Raw genomic sequence first — 20,303 nt, 5'->3', positions numbered from 1 at the left:
GAAATATTTCGAATGAAAATCGGATGCATATTTCTGTTTGATGAAATAGAACAGCGTCGGTTCAAAGCGAAGTATGTATTTCTAACGGAAAATCAGACAATATAAATAAATGACCAAAAGAAACATCACACTATGATTCCGAACACTTCCCAAAAAAATCGAGATATTATTGAAAATATCATACAAAATAATAGTAAATATATTTGCGTTATAAAGGGCGTAAGATAGACTGTAATAGCGGTCATACTTGGAAACCGAAACTATTTAGTAGCTAACCATCCATTACATCTTCACACATTATGCCAGCGATTAATTGAAACTTTTAATATGTCGGAATATCACTCATTGCACCCATTGTAACTTTCGAAATTGTTCGCACATGCTCTTTAGATAATTCTGTCCTATAAACTTACATTTTCTCTCTCTAAATTGTTAACCGACACACTTAACCCCACTTTCATCTTGTTATCTCAGTATATAATGCTTAGTTACAAAAAGGAAAAGAAAAATTCAAAATTATGGAATAGGCGCCTCCATTCCGCTTTGAGAAGTTATGGAACATTTTATTATTTATTTTTATTATTTATAAAATAGACTAGGAGTTTCTCCCAAATATAGAGGGAATAATTCGTAGGATGAATATAAAATCATCTTAAACCTGAATAATTTGAGCTGAAAAAAAATAATCGTAGAGTTGCAAAAGGTTCGTCGTGCCTGAAATGATCATCTAGTCATTGAATAACTCTTCCACTTCGAGTTTTTCCAACTTTTATAAAATTCGCGGGATCGTGCATCTTCATGCAGTTCCGTTATTGAAGAATAGAGCAAACCAAACCTATTATGAATCCAATTCACTTGAAATAACCAATTATTATTGATATTATTGTATTCAATTGCTATCTTAGCTCCAAAAACAATTCTATTCGTACCAATTGTCATCTCTGGGCAGTGTTTGAGCAGTATCAGACACACTTAACTGACACTTTTTCTAAAAGAAATTTTGAGTCAGAGTTCACCATACTCTCTATTAAGGTCCGAATGGAAATAGTTTTCCATTTTTCTTCATTTAACTATACGTTTGAACATTCAAGAAAAATATCATAATATTATATATTATAGAGTTATTATCAGTAGATTTTCCAAAAACTTTCTAACTTGGGCACAAGTAGACTTTCAAATATTAATTGTGTCTGTAGGAAATTGGTAGAACTCACCGAATTTTCAATTTTATTGTCTCCTGGGTGGAGCTTGTTTTGACAATAATTTAGTTAATTGACCCGAAAAGTCCTTGCTATTTAGTATTTTGTAAAAGTGAAACTGAGATCATTCTCCATTGGAAACTAATATAAGGACGTTATATTTGTAAATTACTTATTAGTATCCCTATGTTAAACATATGTGCCACCAATGACTCCATCGCTTACTTTCCTTCCACTAGATCTTAATATTTTTGCAGAGTACGAAAATGGATTTTACAGAAGAGATTGCTGAACATATTCTTCATATACCGACGGATGTTTGCTACTCTACTCAGGTTGTTTTAATGGAAACACTTAATGTTTCACACTCTCCTTTCCAAATCTCAAAAAAAAACTGTGGAATTTTTCGTCGGTGGAAAGATTTCTATAGAAAAGTGCGAGAAGTCTTGAATATGCTTTTGATTTTCTCAATAGAAAAATTTACATAAGAGCAATATGGGAATTATGCTTATGAGAGTTTATTGGAGAAATTTTCATCATAATAGAGGGATGGAAAAAAATTCCAATTTGTGTTATGAATTTACAAACGTTACAACGGGCTGGAGTTTATTCTCAAGTGTTACCAGGATGCCAGGAAGAAAAAACAATCAATCTACTAAATAGAAAGTACTTGTTGATATTAATCAAATTTGGCTAATGGGTGATTCCATTACAACTGTGATATTCAATGTCCTGTATTGTTTTTTTGTACTAGTCATTAATTAATAATCAATTAATAAAAATTTTGTGTTAATTGAATAATTCTTAAGATATTTAAACATTATTTTTATACAATATAACTTGCCACTTAAAGAAAACTTATACTACATCACTTGAATGTCAGTACCGTGTCATGTCCATTCCTAGAATTTACCGATAAATTATTAATTTTTTTTGTCGTAACAAATGATTTAAACTAATTACCTTATAAATTCTAATGTTTATGATCAAACTGAGGAAAATTGATGCACTTGTTGTTTAATATCTTAAGTTACCATGTCAGTACCGTGGATAAATGAGTCAGTACCGTGGAACTCAAAATCCGACATTTGTGTCTTGCTCGTGATACTTTGAAGTTGTAGTAAATTCCTCTTAGAGTTTTATTTTTACAGTAAAATAGATGAATAATATGCATAAAAAAGTTAGAAAAGTTAAATTTTAAAATCTTGAAATTTTGAATACAAAAAATCACAGTTAGAACGGAATCACCCTAATATATTTTTTTATTAATTTTGAAATTTTCTTATGATATTAACAACGAAGAATGTGGATTATTTTTTCTCACAAAAATGTACGCTTCTAGATAAATTATTGGAATATACAATGAGCTTAAACAAAATGTATTCATGTGTTTCACAAAATTGAAAAAGCTTTTGAATGAGTTTAGCTAGAAGATTTACGTAATCAAGTAAAACCAAGTTGTAATTTCCGAAACCATTGTTTATATTTATAATGAAAACACTATTTACACTACCACTACACCAAAATGACACGGTCGGTGTGTTTCGATAACCAAGTAATCGTCTTCAGAGAAGGTAAACTTCGAATCGCGTGTCGGTCAGTGTAATTGTGAGTGTTGGTATAATGATAATGTAAACAGTGTGTTCAGAATAATTATAGCCATTTGTTAAAACTTATATCAACGACACAAATGAATAAATTTAAGATATTACTGGTGAGATATTATAAATACACATTTAATAGTTGCAAAACATAGCATGGAAGGAGGATACAAAGATAGCCTGAGGCAGAAGGAAATAGAGAGCCCTAGTTAACAAAATTGTACGAAACACACAAAAGGATAATTACCTCATCGATTTACTACAGCTATTGTAACTCCGACAATTGCCGTTTTCTCCACGATGATGATGAAGGAAAATCCTCTACAACCGGATTAAGATCCTACAGTAACAAATAAATTGAGACAAAATAGTGAGTATAACACGAGAGGAATCAATAATAGGTAAAAGAAGTAGAGGGAGATCACGAGTTGAAAGTAAACTGTTAGTGAAAACACAGCTACTTATAAAAAATGAAGATGTGTTTCAAGTACACTTGAGTAACAGATTTTATTCTATTTTGATCAATTAGTAGACATACTTTTAAAAATAGTTTTTCCCTATACCAATCTTTTGATTGTTTGACCCGTTTCCTTTATTTAAGCCTGCAAGTAAAAAGAGCTGGGGAAAATTCAAGAAGGTATTAAGAAATTTGAAATTCATCATAAAATATAAGTCAAATATAACTGTATCGCTTTCAACCGATTGGAATTTCGTCCTGAACTCTCTCCTGTTTTCTATCGACCGGAAAAATGTACTTCGAATCAGTTATGCAAGTTTTAGAGAACAAAGGAATGAGAATGAGACAACGAAAACTCAATTGCTACTGAGAAGCTTTTCGTACAATATTATAATCGACGTTGTATCATCACCATTTTATATTGTTAATTTTCTGTGAAGACTTCAGTCTAAAATTCTATATGAAAATATTGCTTCAAATCTTGGAGCATTATGAAGATAGTAAGGAAAGTAATTCTATTTCAAATTTTATAAAAAAACGTGTTATATTTTTGGATTCTACCTGAGTTAGACAGACAAGACAGTTGAGGAAAACACTTAAAATCAATGTGAAAAGAACGCAAAAAAATTCCTGAATGAATTGACAACATAGCAAAAAGTTTGGAAATGATTTTTTTTCAAATATCCTGTCATTAAGCAGGAGTAATAAGTGACGTCAAGTTTTTAATTCGAATTCCAGTCACAACTGGCGGCCTCATTGAAATATTTGACGAAAGTCTATTCACTTGAATGAGAATAATTAAAATCCTGAATCTATTTCGCATTGAAAACGTGACTCAAGTTTCAAAATGTTGTGTATACCTTGATACCGAACTGTTTATGAAAGGCTGGATCATGAAAAGGCATTCATATAGATTTAATGGAATTATGCGCGGCTGAGAAATTTTCCTGATTCTGAAATTTAAATGAGAGGTCGATTCAAAAGAGATGTGAAACGGTAGGTTTTTGATGAGCAACGTAATTTCACTAATGAATGTAACCCGAGAGTCGAGCGGGGCTTTTTATTCAATAGGTGATTCTATGTAAACAGCAGCAAGAAAAATATTAAATTTTTCTCTTAGAAATTATTTGAGCAAATAAGGAACATCATCTCCTAAGCTCTACCTAACCTTACAACTTCTAATTGGTAGTTCTTGTTAGCAGTAATTTAGATACTAATTATACAAATTGGATATTTATATATGAATGGAAACATTTAAAGTTCGTCTTTCTGATGACTTCCAAATGAATTTCCTTTTGGTGTCGGGTTATTTTAAAACAAAGTCGATATTTCCATGGAAAAACAATCTCTTTGAAAAAGTATCAAAACCCCAAAAGCAGAAGAAAAAAAAATTGTGTAGAACTGTGGATATATACCAATCAAACATTGGGATTCCAGCACATTTTTTGAGTTTGAGCTTGAATATGGGTGCGTCATTTTTCAAGATTCAAGATCAAGAAGTATGAGAAGCAAGTGTAACTTATCTAATCCTGACTTTAGATTCAGACCAAAAGTAGTTCATACAATGTCTTAAAATTGAGTAGTTTAAGTCTGCTTGTTATATGAATTGAATAATTTTTTCCATATATGTTTATCAATGGTATTTTATGTTTATATTATTGAATTTTGTGATTGAGAATATATTATATTCAATCCCAATATATTCTTTCCTTGGTAAATTTCTCTCATGACTAAAACTAAGTTTTACCCCATAGTTCAGAATAATTACTAATATTCGAAGTAATATTGAAATGAAATTGAATGACACCAACAGCAAATAGTTAACACCTGCGGAATGGAATTGAAATTGGATTGTGGTTAAACCTCAAGCTGAGCAATTCACTCATTTTGCCCTAAGAAGAACAGTTTATATGTTCAGATTATCGCCAAGAGAAGCAGTCTACATATATGTCTTTCCCTGATTTCGATATGTTCTCCTCCTTTTTGCAACTTAGACATTGAGAATCCTACGTGATATTATCTGAAATGCTTCCCAGTCGATCAGTAATCAGACGATTAGCCTCAGTCTATTTCGTTATAGTTGGATAAGACTATCTCCAATTGAAACATTGTGGCTATTGTGGTAAACTATAGAGTCTCCTTTGTTCTCTAACCGTTGCATCAAAAATGTAATCCTGCTCTCAGTTATATACTAAACGGGCCGTTTTGGAGCTAGAAAGTTAAAAGTTGTATCAGGAAAGATAAATATCAAATAAATTTGGTTCTGAAGTTATAGAAGTTGGTATGACAATACACCAAAAGGTTGAAACCTCTTCGAGGTCCATGAACCTTTGTAAAGCCGCATTCCCATATTCCACAGCTTCTGATAGTCCTTTTAATTGCAGCCTAGTTGCAGTTATTAGCGCATGATTTACTGCGTGAATATTCAAGGGTTTTACGTTTAGGATTACTAGAGGCTGAATTTAATTGCTATCGTAATGCCAAGCAAAAATAGTTGATACATCTTCTTTTTCAGAGCAGTTCATCATACGGCTAATGCGTTGGTGATTTGTGGTACTAATATTCTTCTCCAAGCTCAAAAAGTTGCGTTAGGCTTCCGAACCTGCTTATCAATGAAATTTCTTAAGTTGAGCTGCTTTTTGGATGACACTACATTCTATTTAAAATATTGAGTTTAATTCCTTTTTTTGGTAACTAAGGATATTCCTACATGGCAATTTTCTTGTAAAGGGGACCAAATCATTGTATAGTTGAATAAAATTTTTTTTAATGGTTTGTAGATATATTTTTCTCTCCATTTGCCAAATTATCGCGTAAGAATTGAATTGAGCTATTCTAGAAACTCAATATCTCGAGAAGTTTTGAAATGACTCGTATCTATTTGCATATTAGTGAATAATCTGCTACCATAAGAATCTCACAACATAAAAATATGTATTCATTCATTACTTTTCGATAACTTGAGCTGATTATGTGATATACACACTTTTTTAACCTCTTGTCGAGAAATATTATTTTTTTTATAATTGAATTCCAATTGAATTGCTGGAAAGCTCTTCCGCCACCAAAATTAAAATCATTAGTGGGTATGTTGAGAAAACTTGAGAATGTAATAGTGAAGTCTTCTAGTATTTTGTGTATATTCTTCGGAAATAAATAAGATATAATCCCATTTTCAGATCGATAATTACAATTTATGAACTAATTTCTGATTACGGATTAGCCGATTGTTTCATTGTGATTGACCAAATTGTTTCACTTTACACTATAAATGTGTACATTCTACTCTTTATGAACCTCTTTATATCCTGGGAAAACTTCGTCGAAAATTTATACACCTTCTAACTTATTCATCAACTTCCTAATGTAATGCAATGTACAGATGAACAGACTTTTATATTCTTTCATTTCCTCAGATTATCAATCATCTATTTCCTGATCAATTCTGTTTTTATGTAAATTCATACATCTTTGATAATTTCATCAGTGTATTCTACATCAAAAAAACAAACATATAGAACTGGAAGAAAGAATATTCTTCGTTATATCATGTAGTGAAGGCAAATAATCATTTCTTAAGGAATGGATAACCTCTGCTACGATTTTTTACTTATTTTATTTGAAACTCAAACCTGATACCATTAGGTATATAAAAAGTTAAGGAAATAAATTCTAGTTTTTCACGTCGAGGCCTTTCGTATTTCTCGAATAACACAATATCTTCGCTTGTTTTTCCTTTCTTGTTTTACGTAAAAATGAATTTTGTTTACATTCTTTGCCGTCACCAAATATTTTAGGTATAGTAAATAAAACTTTTTATAAATATAAAAACGAAAATATATTTCAAGTATTAAGCTGCTAAAATGCAGTATTGATAATACTACTTAGAGAAGGAGGTGGAAGAGAGAGATATTTTGTTATCGGAAAAAATTCCAGTCTCAATACCTAAAAAATATACAAGGTGTTCCGAGACTTTATGCAGAGAATTAGAAAGTGGGTGGATGACGTGAAAATAATGTTGTGACATAAAAAAATTCTCATACGACCTCTGGTTTCTGAGTTATAGTCCTTAAAAGCTGCTACTGTCCCTGTAGTGTGTTTGACGTAATAAATAATTCTTCCTACTATCTGAAGCCCAGTGACGACTTATGCTCAATGGTTAACAATCCGTAACTTCTAGAGACAAAACCTGTACAATCTACATATAGCATAAATTGATTTTGAAATCGATTTTTCAGCATAAAGTTACTCTTTGCTCAACTCGATAAAATTTATGATGTAGGAGATATGCAGATTTTTATATCGCTTACATGCCAAGGAAACTGATCGCCACAAAGAAACATTCTGAAGAAAATTATCATAAATTATAATTATTTATTGGGTATACTTATAGAAGGAATTAAAATATAATCAATTGACAACTATTCATAGGATTCTTCAGAGGCAACTTCTGTATACCTTCCACATCCAGAAAGTTCATGCTATAGAGGTGGAGGCTGATCCAGCAATACTGGCCTAGACTCGTTGGTTTATAGATAAACAACCAGTTGATAATACATTATAACGGAAGTACTGTATTCTGATAAAGCTGGCTTCACAAGAGATGGTCTTAATAATTCCCATAATTTTCATTCATAAGATAAAAATCCTCTCGGTACAATTCAAACAGAGACTCAACATCGGTTTTGTGTTAATGTGTGGACAGGAAAAGTGAATGATAATTTAGTAGGTCCATATTTTTTCGATAATGATCTGATTGGTCAGTGATACTACGAATTTTTCCGAAATGATTTCCCACCCATGTTATGGGATCTTCCTCCGAACATTCGCAAGGACTACTCACTTCCTAAATGATGTAAAAAAAAATCTTAATATAACTAAAAATAGGTGGATTGGTCGGGGAGGAACATTTACACGGCCATTACTTTCCTCTGAATTAAATACAATGGATTCTTTTTTTGAGGAATATCTTAGCAGCTACGAATGCTCTACCAAGTTCAAAGAAATATGGTCAATAGACTGCGGAAGTGTGTAGAGGTGCAAGGTGCCTACTTCGGATAATTGTTATATTTTTTTTTGTTCTTGTTTGAAGTTGTGGGCTAACCAACTAAGTTCTTCTACCTTATGTAAGTAATGCGATGTTCGTCAGTATGCAGTATACAGTAAGCAGTTTCAATAAATAATTATAATTTATGATAATTTTCTTCAGGAGTTTGTTTATGGCGAACGAATTCCTTGGCATGTACAATGATCTAAAAATCTTTATATTTCCTAATTCATAAATTTTATCGACTTAATCTAAGAGTACCTTTTTGTTGAATAGTCGATTGAAAAATTAATATTTGCTGTCTTTAGATCAAGTCCCTGTATATTAACAAAGTAAAAACGATATAAATATCAAGATGACGAAGATATTAGATAATTACCCTGTAAAAAACATGGTGATGCCACCTCTACCACGACAAATCGCAGTGAGGCGGGAGTACTGATTCAATACCGTCAATTAAAAGAAGACGTCATCTAAGATAAATGAGAACGGTAATAAGAGGACAAGAGGAAGATCATAACTTACTTCTATTCTACTGGAAAAAGAAATAAAAAACCATTTCCTGGTAGCAATTTAGTTTCGAGTAAAATTGAAAATAATTATAAAGAATGTAAAACATAAAATGATAATTACGACTCCATAAACAGCATATATTGCATTATTTGACGCGCATTTATATAAAAATGGTGAGAATTTATGTTACCACAGCAATTTCAATCTAGCTGGCTATATATGTAACTTTGTTACAGTGCAGAAATACAAACTCATTGTTCTGGCGATTATTAAAACCATTTCTCTTCCCTGAAGTCGTAGCAGTCAGTAGGCAGGTCTCTACATATCATTTGTCACTGTCTCAGCACGCTTGATGTAATATTCCATGCTGTACTAGTATGAGCTTTTTACTTGGCCCTTAAGGATACGTTCATTATACGGTTAAGACAGTTCGTATTAAGTGGTAGTTTATAAAATAAATATATATATTGTCAAGAAATTTATGATTTCGCTTATTCAATTAGCAATGTTTATGTATTTCCAATTTTTCTATTTTTATTATTATAATTATGGACACCAGAACTTGTTTGATTAATTTATTTTTCCATAATATAATTTCTAATTCAGACCAAGCTCAAACATTTACTTCATTTATTATTTAGTTTTATTATTTTTCACCTCATTGTAAGTGGAATAGTCAACAAATGATCGTTGGTGTTAGCAATGATTGGGCACTGAAAATGATTGGGCACTGAAGCAAGGAAACCAGTAGTTGAAAATATAACAATTTAATTTATGAGTAAATTCTTCTAGGGATTCTAGGGATTCCACAATGCGATCCGAATGTATGGAATAAATTCAATTTTTGCATTATTATGTAGTATATGAAAAAACCTAGAACAAGTCGATATTTATTCTTAAATTCACAGTTCACAATATGAAAATATTCACCCTCAAAAATTTGATATAAAAAAAGAATCTTTTTAGAAAGGGATTTCAGTCCTCTGTTTAGCAATATAAAGATTTTGGTGATAACTGAGAAAATTAATTTTTAAGATGTAAAATTTTGATAATTTATCACAAAACTTCACGTAGAATGAATATATAATGTCGCATAATATTTAGAATGAATTTTTCAATGTACCTTGACAATAACCGAGACGATTTTGGAATTCTCGTTTCTTTTTTATGACCCCAGGGAATATTTTGTTAATTTCTCCCGTTATCCTATCTTTTAAATCAACAATATTGTCTGGTCTATCAAAATACACCTCAGATTTTGAATAACCCCATGAGAAGTAGTCGAGAGGAGTCAAATCGGGGGATCTAGATGACCATTCAATCATTCCACGTCCTCCAATCCACCTATCGGGAAAAACCTCATACCAGCCCAAACGTCCATTTTTTTAGGATATTAATTGTGAGCTCCACACATCCAGTGAGAATTTTGCATTCTCCAATATCTGCTGTTCTGTTTGTTAACCATTCCGTTCAAATGAAACGTCGCTTCATCAGAAAAAACTATTTTGTTCATAAACTGCAAATCTGCGATCATTCTGTATATCATCAATTCATAGAATTCTTGCCTTCTATGAGGAAAATATTCATTCAACTCCTGAACCAACTAAACTTTGTAATTTTTCTTTATGCAAATCTCTCAGAATCGATGATTTACTTACATCGTTCTCGGCGGCTAGCTCTCGAGTTATCTTATGCGGATTTTCCTCAATCTCTAAACGAACACCTTACTTTTTTCCATCAGTAAATTGAACATTTCTACCTGGTTATTCAAAATTTTTCAGATGTCAAGTGTCACGAAACTTTTTTTCAATTTTGTTAACTGTAGATTGCGAAACTTCTTGACCAGGGTATTTATTATGCAGAATTTCACAATCCTCCTTTTCAGTTCTTGTTTTATTACCAAAATCAATTAAAATTAAAGTATCTTTTCTTGTAGTGTCGGACAAATGATCCATAATTAAATTCTCCGTTATTGTTAATTGGTCCCAGCTCTAACTTTATCAATTCAATCCATTGAAGGAGATTTATATTGTATTCATAATTCTCCATCAAATTTGTTCACATACACATAACTTATTTAACATAAGATTAAAAAAATGACTCGTTTACAAAAATGAGATTCACTCCTCAATCACTTATATTTATTTCTCAGTATTATCAGTATTTTTGTTCAATGGGGTATGTAGGACCCTAAATTATATGTGTCGTAACCCATTATTTTCACCTTTCTCATAAGGCCGTAGCTAGGTAACTAAAGGCATTGTTACGAGGTTTAATACCTTTACGAAGGTTATTTCCTGGAAAGCGCTACTTGGACCTAGCGAATAGGCGATGGTCGCATAACTCGATAAACTATCGAAGAAGGAATGCCGCTAACTTACGGCTGTTACTGGAACTGAGGTGAGAAATATTCCAAAAATTTCGATAAAAATGCCACTTTAGAATGTTTGGATGGATAGAGGATTATTGATGATCAGATTCTCTTGTCGTTGGGTATTTTGTGCTTCTACAAGATCATTATATTTTAATACGTTGATGCGAATGTAAAAAAACTAGCATCTCGTAATTAGACAATCTTCCATATTAGAAAATATCTTACGGAGACAAAGAGAAATTTGGAGTTTCATTAATTGAGGGCTTCTTAACATGACGCAAGACAATGTGTGATGTAATGTTAACTTTAAAAATACATTTTCTGCAAGTTGTTAGTTGTAAAAAAATGGGTAACGCAATATTCCTTGATAACAGGAATGATCTGATGAAGCATAACTGATCGATCGATATATTCTTGCAAGATATCATAGCAAGTTTATTTTCTGCAAGCTGCAAGTTTAGAGGAAATCTACCAACCGAATATCAGTTGAATCAGCTGATTGATTGAAGCAATTATATCACACTAAGGTTTTTGACTTTTTAATGAATTAATTTTTTTTGTTTATGTGGCATTAAGTGAATGAATTGATGTCAAAAATATTGGAAAATCAGCAGGCTATATTATACTATATGTAAAGTTGTTAAATTGAACATTTCTACCTGGTTTTTCAATATTTTTCACATGTCTAGTTTTTTTTTGAATTTTGCTAACTGTAGATTGCAATATTACAAGCTTTTAACTTTTCCCATTAAATAATAGAAATCACCTTGTTTAGTAATGGCAAGTAGTATTTCATCTGATAAATTTTCAACCAAGAAGTAGAATAATCTATGTACCAACGACTATATCATATCAAATGGGCTTCAAATGCCTAGAAATCAGGGTGTTAGATGGTGGTTTATGCAATTACGCGTTAAGTTTCATAATACGTAACTCGCATTGGTGTGTAGTTCTTGGCTTTATGCAGTCCGTGTAAAATCAAAATTGATCGCCATTTGTCTGAAGAGTGTAATAAACTTCAAAATAGGTTCAGGAAGTCGTAATAGATGAATGGAGAGGGTACTAGTGCGGCTGTTTGTGAATCGACCTTTATTAATACTTTTTATTTGACAAAAAATTTGGAGACCCTTATAGAAAATAAACAAGTGACAATGTTTTGAGATATATGAGAACTCGCACAGAGCTCAAGAAAGTCACGCGGGATAATAAGAATCTTGTTATAGAGCACCTTAAGAGCATATCCTGAGAGCAGTCTCATTATTCTCTCGCAAAAAAAGAGAGGAGTATATGAGTCCAGACTTAAATGCCTTCACAAACCTTTTAAATTTAAATATCCTCACACATTCGAATGGATGGAATATTTTTATTTAAAATGTCAATTGAACCGTCTGGGCCAAAAACATAATTATTATTGAACATAGATATATGGTTAGTGGTTCTAGCTTCTTTCAAAGCAATACGGATTGAGCTATGATCACAAAAATTGTGAGTGAGCTCCTATGGTACCAGAAGACTAGCATAACATAATACTATCAAATACTAATATAAATTGAATCAGAAAAAGTTCTTTAATCGACAAGTTGCAGCTGAAATTACCTTGAATATTATAGAGGTGAATATTAGCAAAATTGTATGACCGAAAGTCTTTCACATTAAATGGGTTTTTTCTTTACTTCTGAATCTTTTTCTGTAGTAGCATCGTGGTATACAACTCCGATACCAAGAAGGTAAAAGATTATAGAATAGAGTGGATAATATCTCAATTTACTAGCTACTAAACGTGAATAAGTTTTGTGACAAACACTTAATGAGGCAAACACATAGCATTTGAAGCTAATTTAACCAGTTTTTTGACGAGTGAATAAACGGATCAGTTCCTTCTTGATCGCTTTGCGCATGCTCTGGAACGTAACGTCGTCTGCGTGGTCAGCGCTCATCAAACGTTCAACTCAACTCAACAAACATGTCGTCAAACGCCCCAGGTAGAAACTTTGTACTTGATTTCTTCCTCAACCATCAAACAATTTGCGTTAATATTTACGTGTAAATATATTTTGTGTTGGTAGGTAAATCACAGAAGTAAATAAAATGAGTAATATTCACATATACGTATCATATTACTTAACTAAAATATTTTTTTCTACGACCGTGCATTTTAACCCACTTTCCCGCACGCATTTTAGTTTTGAGTGTCACTTGCGGGAAAGTCACATTCTTCAAAGGAGAAACAACTATCAAACCACTCGGGTTTGATATCAGTTGCTATGACAACCTAAGCGTGTAATTGTTACTAAAATGTCAAAGTTGTTCAAAACGTCTCGGAAGTGACCGAATAAGTACAATCTTCTTCTAAATTAAACCACATTAAACCGAATCCGATACAATAATATTAATGGATTCATCCGACGAAGAACTTCCCGAAGCCATTTTGAAGGCTGCAAATGAAGCTAATTCCGAGCTGTTACCTGCCAAATCTAGACTAAAGTATGAGAAGCAATACGACCATTTTGTTACATGGTATAAGGAGAAAGGGGCCAAAACTTATAAGGAAGAGGTATTTCTGGCATATTTTTCAGACCTAAGTAAGGTTTTGAAATCTAATACATTATGGTCCCGCTATTCGATGGTAAAAAGTTTCTCTGTTCTACAAATGACTTAAAACTGTTGCCGTCACCGTCATCGTCATTTTTATGCGACCTGCAACCGATGCCATCCTCACCGACGTCATCTACCTTCCAGTTAAAACCAAATAACTCCACTGGGCCGGCAATTCTTACTAGTCTACATAATACAACAAATTGTGTTTTCAATATTAATATTTATAATAATTAGTAGTTTTTAGTTAAAATTTTGTATATTATTATGTTTGTTGGAATAAAATAATTTTTGAAAAATGGGTTGGTATACTTTTTTGTATATACGGTCGTAGAAAAAATAATGTTCCTAACTCATGCGTAAAGTGTCTTTCCCTCACTTGACCGCTTGCCCGAACTCCGCTCCGCGTCGTCGGGACAACTGCAGTCGCGTGCGGGAAAGTATCACTTTCCGCACTTGTTAGGAAAATAACTATTTATAACCTCAAAGTAGATTATGGAGAGAAATAATAAAGAAGAACTGAAATCTGAATTACTTATTATGGAAAGTGAGAATGAAGAGGAATTGAAGACTGGATTATATAATTGTCCTGAGTTGTTATACGTACTTTTCTATGTATTACAAATTTCTATGTACATACCATTACAAATTCAATATCTAATTAATAAATACCCATTTTCCAATCTATATTCTTGGTCAATTTTAAATTATATGAGAATATTTTTGTATGTAAATTTTCATTCAATGTCTATACTACTTCAATGATAGTCTGGAAAAATAGTTACATTGAGGAAAAGTTATTTGTTGTAACAATTTATACAATCTGAAATAAAAAAATAGTAATATACTCAAATCTCTTTACTTAATACTTTACATTATAATCCCAAAACTAAGAAATGAATATAAATCCAATTTTTTGTAAGGGAATTTTGTCAATGTGTTGATAATATCAAAAGAGAACAATTTGAATTAATTTTAGAAAAAATAGTGAATAGAACAAAAGTCCATCAAAATTTTATTGAAAAAATTTTCTGAACAAATATCAATTTTTGTTATCAACATTTTAATGAAAAAAAAAAACTAATCACCTAACCTAACCAACTAATTCAAATCCAATTTTCTGAAGTTTCTTGTAATCGAAGGATGTTATTGTTAAATCAAAATCAAACTAAATAATATGCAAAAAATAGATTAGAACAAAGCTCAATTTGAATTTTTTTCGAGTAAATTTCAATTTCATGAAAATGTTTTACAGTTTGAATGAACATTTTAATGACATGAAATTAATTCATCAATAATGATAATATTCTACCAATGAATAAATACTATTTCAAAAGTACCCGCCGAGACGCAGCGCAGCGCATGCGCAAAGCAAGCAAGGAGGAACGGACACGTTTAACATTTATCCACTCGTGTTTTTTGTGTGTTTATTATTCTCAGTCATGTGTTATTTCTGTTTCTTTCGTGGTAGTATATTCAGGCGTAAGACAAATAATGTTTTCCACAAATTTGCCGATGAAGAGTCTTCTTGAAATTCCACTGTTGAATAATTTTGACACTGTTACTTCTACTCCTCAATTGTACAATAATACATCTTCTCTGAATATTCCAAATAAAAATTACGTTTAGATTAGAACACTCCTAGGATACTAGTGTCTAGATTCTAAAGGTTAATTGTCTAGTACTATTCAATTATTGAATATTTTGTTATCAAAGCAGTTAACTGAGGATCTACCAAAGCAATAAGGACTGAGAAGGCCTCCTCATTCTTAGTATTAGTATGGAATTCGTACTCCTGACATATTATATTTATACTTTTCCAACCACTAGTAGTCGAGTTTATCCACAAATCGTTTTTTATTGCCGATGAAATGGAATCGACCGAAAATCTAGGATTTTTTTTTAATTGCTAAGACTTAAATTGAAGACCAAAAAAAGAAAATAGAATAATATGAAGTCCAACTTGAAGGTATTCAAAACGGAAATATGTTTATTTTTTCTAGAACAATCAAGAATATATTGTTAACTTTTGTATTATATTGTTGTATTTATGTCTTCTAAACCAAGTTTCCAGACGAATATCAAGTTTAAAACGAAGTACAGAAATCTTTCATCCGTTGAATATTTGGAATACACTCAAATCTCGTTTCAAAAACCAACGAGCAACTGTAGAATACAACCAACTGAAGATGTAATAAGTAATTTGTTTTCCGGAGTCACATGAGAGAAATATTATTCAAATTATGGGCTTTTCATGTGTAAAATCAGAAAATAATGTACGGTGGAATTGAATTTTTCAGAAAACGGTTGAAAACAAGCAATTCTGTATACAAAACATGAACTAACGGGAACAACTTTCAAATTAAACCAAAAAAAAAAAACGTCGATATTCTCTGTGAAGTAATAATAAAAACGACTTTTTTGATACTATAAATGTTTTATTATTAATATACTATAAAGTAATTACACCAGAGAGCATCTCGAACGACCTTTTTAAACAAGCTTGATGAAATAGGATAAGGAAGCGGCTTCTTTGTAGATAGTTTCAAGCTATAATCGATATTATTTTCGAGTTCATTGGATTTTTCAAGTCTTTATAGAATAATACCCCCGTTTTATTCATTCATAAGTCATTATTATAACAGAATTGAAACTCCTTACATACATTATCACTCAATTTTAGAAGGACTTGGTAAATTTATAACTGGCGAGAAAATTAATTGACATTAATAAATTCAGGAACTTTGCACTATCGTACCTGTGATTACTTCTTGATTGATTCTAAGCATACACGTCAAAATTAATTCTCTGTGATGAAACTTTCATCAAAGTGAATGTATAATTAATTTTACGATTATTGAATAGTCTCAATTCGAGTGAAAGTATACAAGTAGCTTCGATTTTGAGTCGTCAAACTTTGATGTTATATGAATTTAATATAAGGACATTATGATAAATTTAATAAAAAGGATTGGAAATTTAATATATTCACTTAAAATATTTCAGAATTTGATAATTTTCTTATTCAACACTGAAACTCATTTTGTGTCTTGTAAAATTTGGTAATTTCAAGAGATTGAAATATTATGGAACTGAATCAAATTCCCTGTATATTAAACAGTTGTTTTGATATTGATAGATACTACCGATGAAAACAAGAATTCCCGTATTGAAGGACTACTCAACAATTATCATTCCATAGTGGTTTGTACAATAAAACATCAAATAACCCCAATATTATCTCAATTCTATCAATCTCAATACTATAGTGGCTACCTTGAAACTTGTTACATATATAATGCCTTTCGCTCCTGTAAACAAATCAGTATTGCAGTGGGATGAACCGCGAAAATGTTGACTGAAGCACTGAAGCAACGAATTCCTGTAAAATCTCACGTATAACTTTGAAATACCGAAATTGAAACTCACAATATTTGAAGAGGAATATACGACCGAGGATTTTTATGTCGCGCATTTGATTTTGAATAGTATATTCAGTAACCTAGTACGATCTGATTGAATTTTGCTGTAGGAAAAGACATTCAATATGCAAAATTTTTGTATATAATTGGCGAACTGAAACAAGAGACAAAAAAACTCGTGAAGGAAATCAAAGTTTCAAGGAGCTTGCTTTTAAAAAATTCATTTATTCTTTGAGTTAAGATTACTAATACCAACTATATGTTTTGCTGAAATTTTTGACAGAATAAACATCTTAGGCTCTCCTCTAAGATAATGCGCTGGCTCATTCCGCACCCCTATCTGTCCATAATATTCTGGCAAGCTCAGCTTTCCATTATTAGATCATCCACCTCAATCAGCGGATCGAGTTCCTAAGGTAGAATTTACATTGAAAGGAATAAAATTTTTGGTTCGTTGAAGGTATGGAAGGGGAAGTAGCACGTGACAAAAGTAGAATGCAAGCAATGCTTCAATTATTCTAGAACTGTTTAAAACAGAAGAAAGATGGTGCTTCTTCTCCAAAAGTCGAAGCGAGTCGCTCAGCATAATTCCAAGACGAATGTTTCGAATATTTGTAAACAACTCAAATAGCACTCTCACGGCATCACGAAAGAAAGCTGTAGGAAAGCCGATGAAAGAGTAGCACGAGAGTGGTGATGCTATGGGAGCACAAAAAATTGAAGGGTGAAGTAGAAGATGTACATAAAATGTTTTATATGTAAGAAAAATGTATTTGTTTCGCAACAAAGAGAATCAATCAATCGATAGGAATATTGGTAAGTAAAGTTACAACATATAAAAGGATCAAATTGTTGAAACTGTTGGTATTTAATTGATAAATTCTGTTGAGAATGGAAATGGAAACTTTCAATATGGTTTTTACAACTATCAGCTACATAATCTTCAATAGATGTTGTTCGCTGTAAACATTTTGAAAATTTCAGTGGAAGATCTCAATTTAGCCACATGATAGAGTATAAATACACTACACCACCAATAGAAACGCTTCTTTTTAAAATTCATAAATAGACAAATGGTCATTACCTTCATCAAAGCAGTTTTTTGAGATCAGCAAATAGGCTCTATAAATAATATAAAAATGAAATGATTTTAAAGAAAAGCTGCGAAATCGAGCTCCAAATTTCGAACTCGGTTCATTCCCAGAAGCCAATTATATATATATTAAAATATTTTTCATATAACATCAAGATTTTACTGCTGATATAAATTTACTCAAGCCCATCCTGAGCTTCTGAGTTAATAGTATCGCATAGTTTATGTTGTCGCGAGAATGTATATGCATAACACAATTTATTTTCTTTGTCATAAGGGAATGAAACGGGTTAGTATTATGTCTCCGAGGAATTTCTGGATGAGAGAACGTAAAACGGTGTGATAATTATTGTTTCAGTATAGGGAGTTGATAAATGAAGGGTATATTTTACCAAGAGAAGCTAATTTTTCATCGAAGCATAGGAAAATCATCGCTAGAATAACCATAAGAACTAGTTAGTTTGGGAGGAATTATGAATATTATTGATATTTTATTGGTATTCTTGATAGATATTGATTATATCGATAAGTTGGGTACAATATAGATATATTCAAAAACTATCTCTATATGCCTGGTACTATTTTGAGGAATTTTTTCTTGTACGGAATTTTGTCTACCCCCCTTAAGTGTACCATTTTTCACTCTCTACTTTTTGTGTAATGTTATTCAACTTCTTCATTATCTCTCTAGTTTCAAATTCATCTTCGATTTACTTATTTCAGTTTCTGCATTGTGATTTCTATTTTAATTAGATAAAAATATGTCATTAACTGATATTTCAATAGATTTTGTTGAAAAATCGAAAAATAAAATCAGTGGTTACTGAGGAGAAGATGATGAGCCCAATATTTCATCGAGAATATATGCCAAGAAAAATGAAGCAAGTTTTATTTTGTGACTCTCAAATTATCTGATCAATTCTTTATTCGCTTATAGTTTACTATTAATTGTACATTCATTTGTATCGATATAACGATATTTTTAATCGGAATATTAATAATCCGTTTCTCATATCATCATTCGGCAGCCCATTCATAAATTAATAGAAAAGTCTAATGATTTATTTGTAAATATAAAACTCCTATAACTTGAATATCAAAGATATTTTACTACAGAAACAAATTAAACCCTCTATATATTGATATATGCCACATTGGTAATATATGGAGCAATTTTCATTCTCATAGAATTTATTTGGGTCCTTGCACGTAGTTAACGTATTTGGGTTTGAATAAATCACACCCTTTGTTTTCCGTTTCACTTATAAATATATATTACATAACAAATGACAGGCACTCTACACTAGGCCTTTATTTTTGCTCCTAAATGAATTTAGATATATCGAAGATCAAATTTCATTTGATGGATAATATATTTCAACTTTCCGAACGATACGAAAGTGATGTTTTTTTTAATATTTAGTTTAAGGTTTCACTCTTAACTTATATAGGATAGGAAAACTTTCCTTTCGCTTCAGTATTAATTCAGTTTCTACCAACTCTCTTTACAATAATTGAAATATAATAAATAAGCTAAGAAATTTCCAATGTACTTCCATCTTGATATTATTGATCGACATAATTTAGGTATATCAAATCATCTTTTGTACTGATGGTTTTCAACATATACTACATGAGGAGTTTAGCTGTAAAGGGTTGATCGATATACTATCAGAATATTTCATTATGATTCACTAAAATTTCATTAAGAAGCTTCGTTTAAGCATGTGAAGCAAGCTGCAAATCACGATACACGACCAACTATGGTCTAAAATCTTTTTATCCAGAGAGATTGTTTGTTGATCCATTAAAGTTATACACTGTGTTGAAACATGTGTGTTAATATTGTTTTGCTTAAAAATTGAATCTTGTAAGTTGTGGCTGCTCCATTACTTTCTAAATGTTGCACTTATAAATCATGTTTCAAATGAGAGCTAGAAAGGAACTGGAGAAGGAAATTTTTATTGGAATCTCTATTTCTGGAAGTTTATCTCTCTACATC

The 20,303-nt window shown here is 31.4% G+C and overlaps 1 protein-coding gene across 2 annotated transcripts in view; it reads right to left on the bottom strand.

The window, feature by feature from the left end:
- Nucleotides 1-20,303, bottom strand: part of LOC130895396 (uncharacterized) — a 279,662-nt gene that overhangs the window by 52,450 nt on the left and 206,909 nt on the right. The window lies entirely within an intron of this gene.

This window comes from Diorhabda carinulata, chromosome 6 (genome assembly GCF_026250575.1).
Source record: "Diorhabda carinulata isolate Delta chromosome 6, icDioCari1.1, whole genome shotgun sequence".
In the NCBI taxonomy this organism is placed as follows: Eukaryota; Metazoa; Arthropoda; class Insecta; order Coleoptera; family Chrysomelidae; genus Diorhabda; species Diorhabda carinulata.
This window is presented reverse-complemented; position numbering and strand designations above follow the sequence as displayed.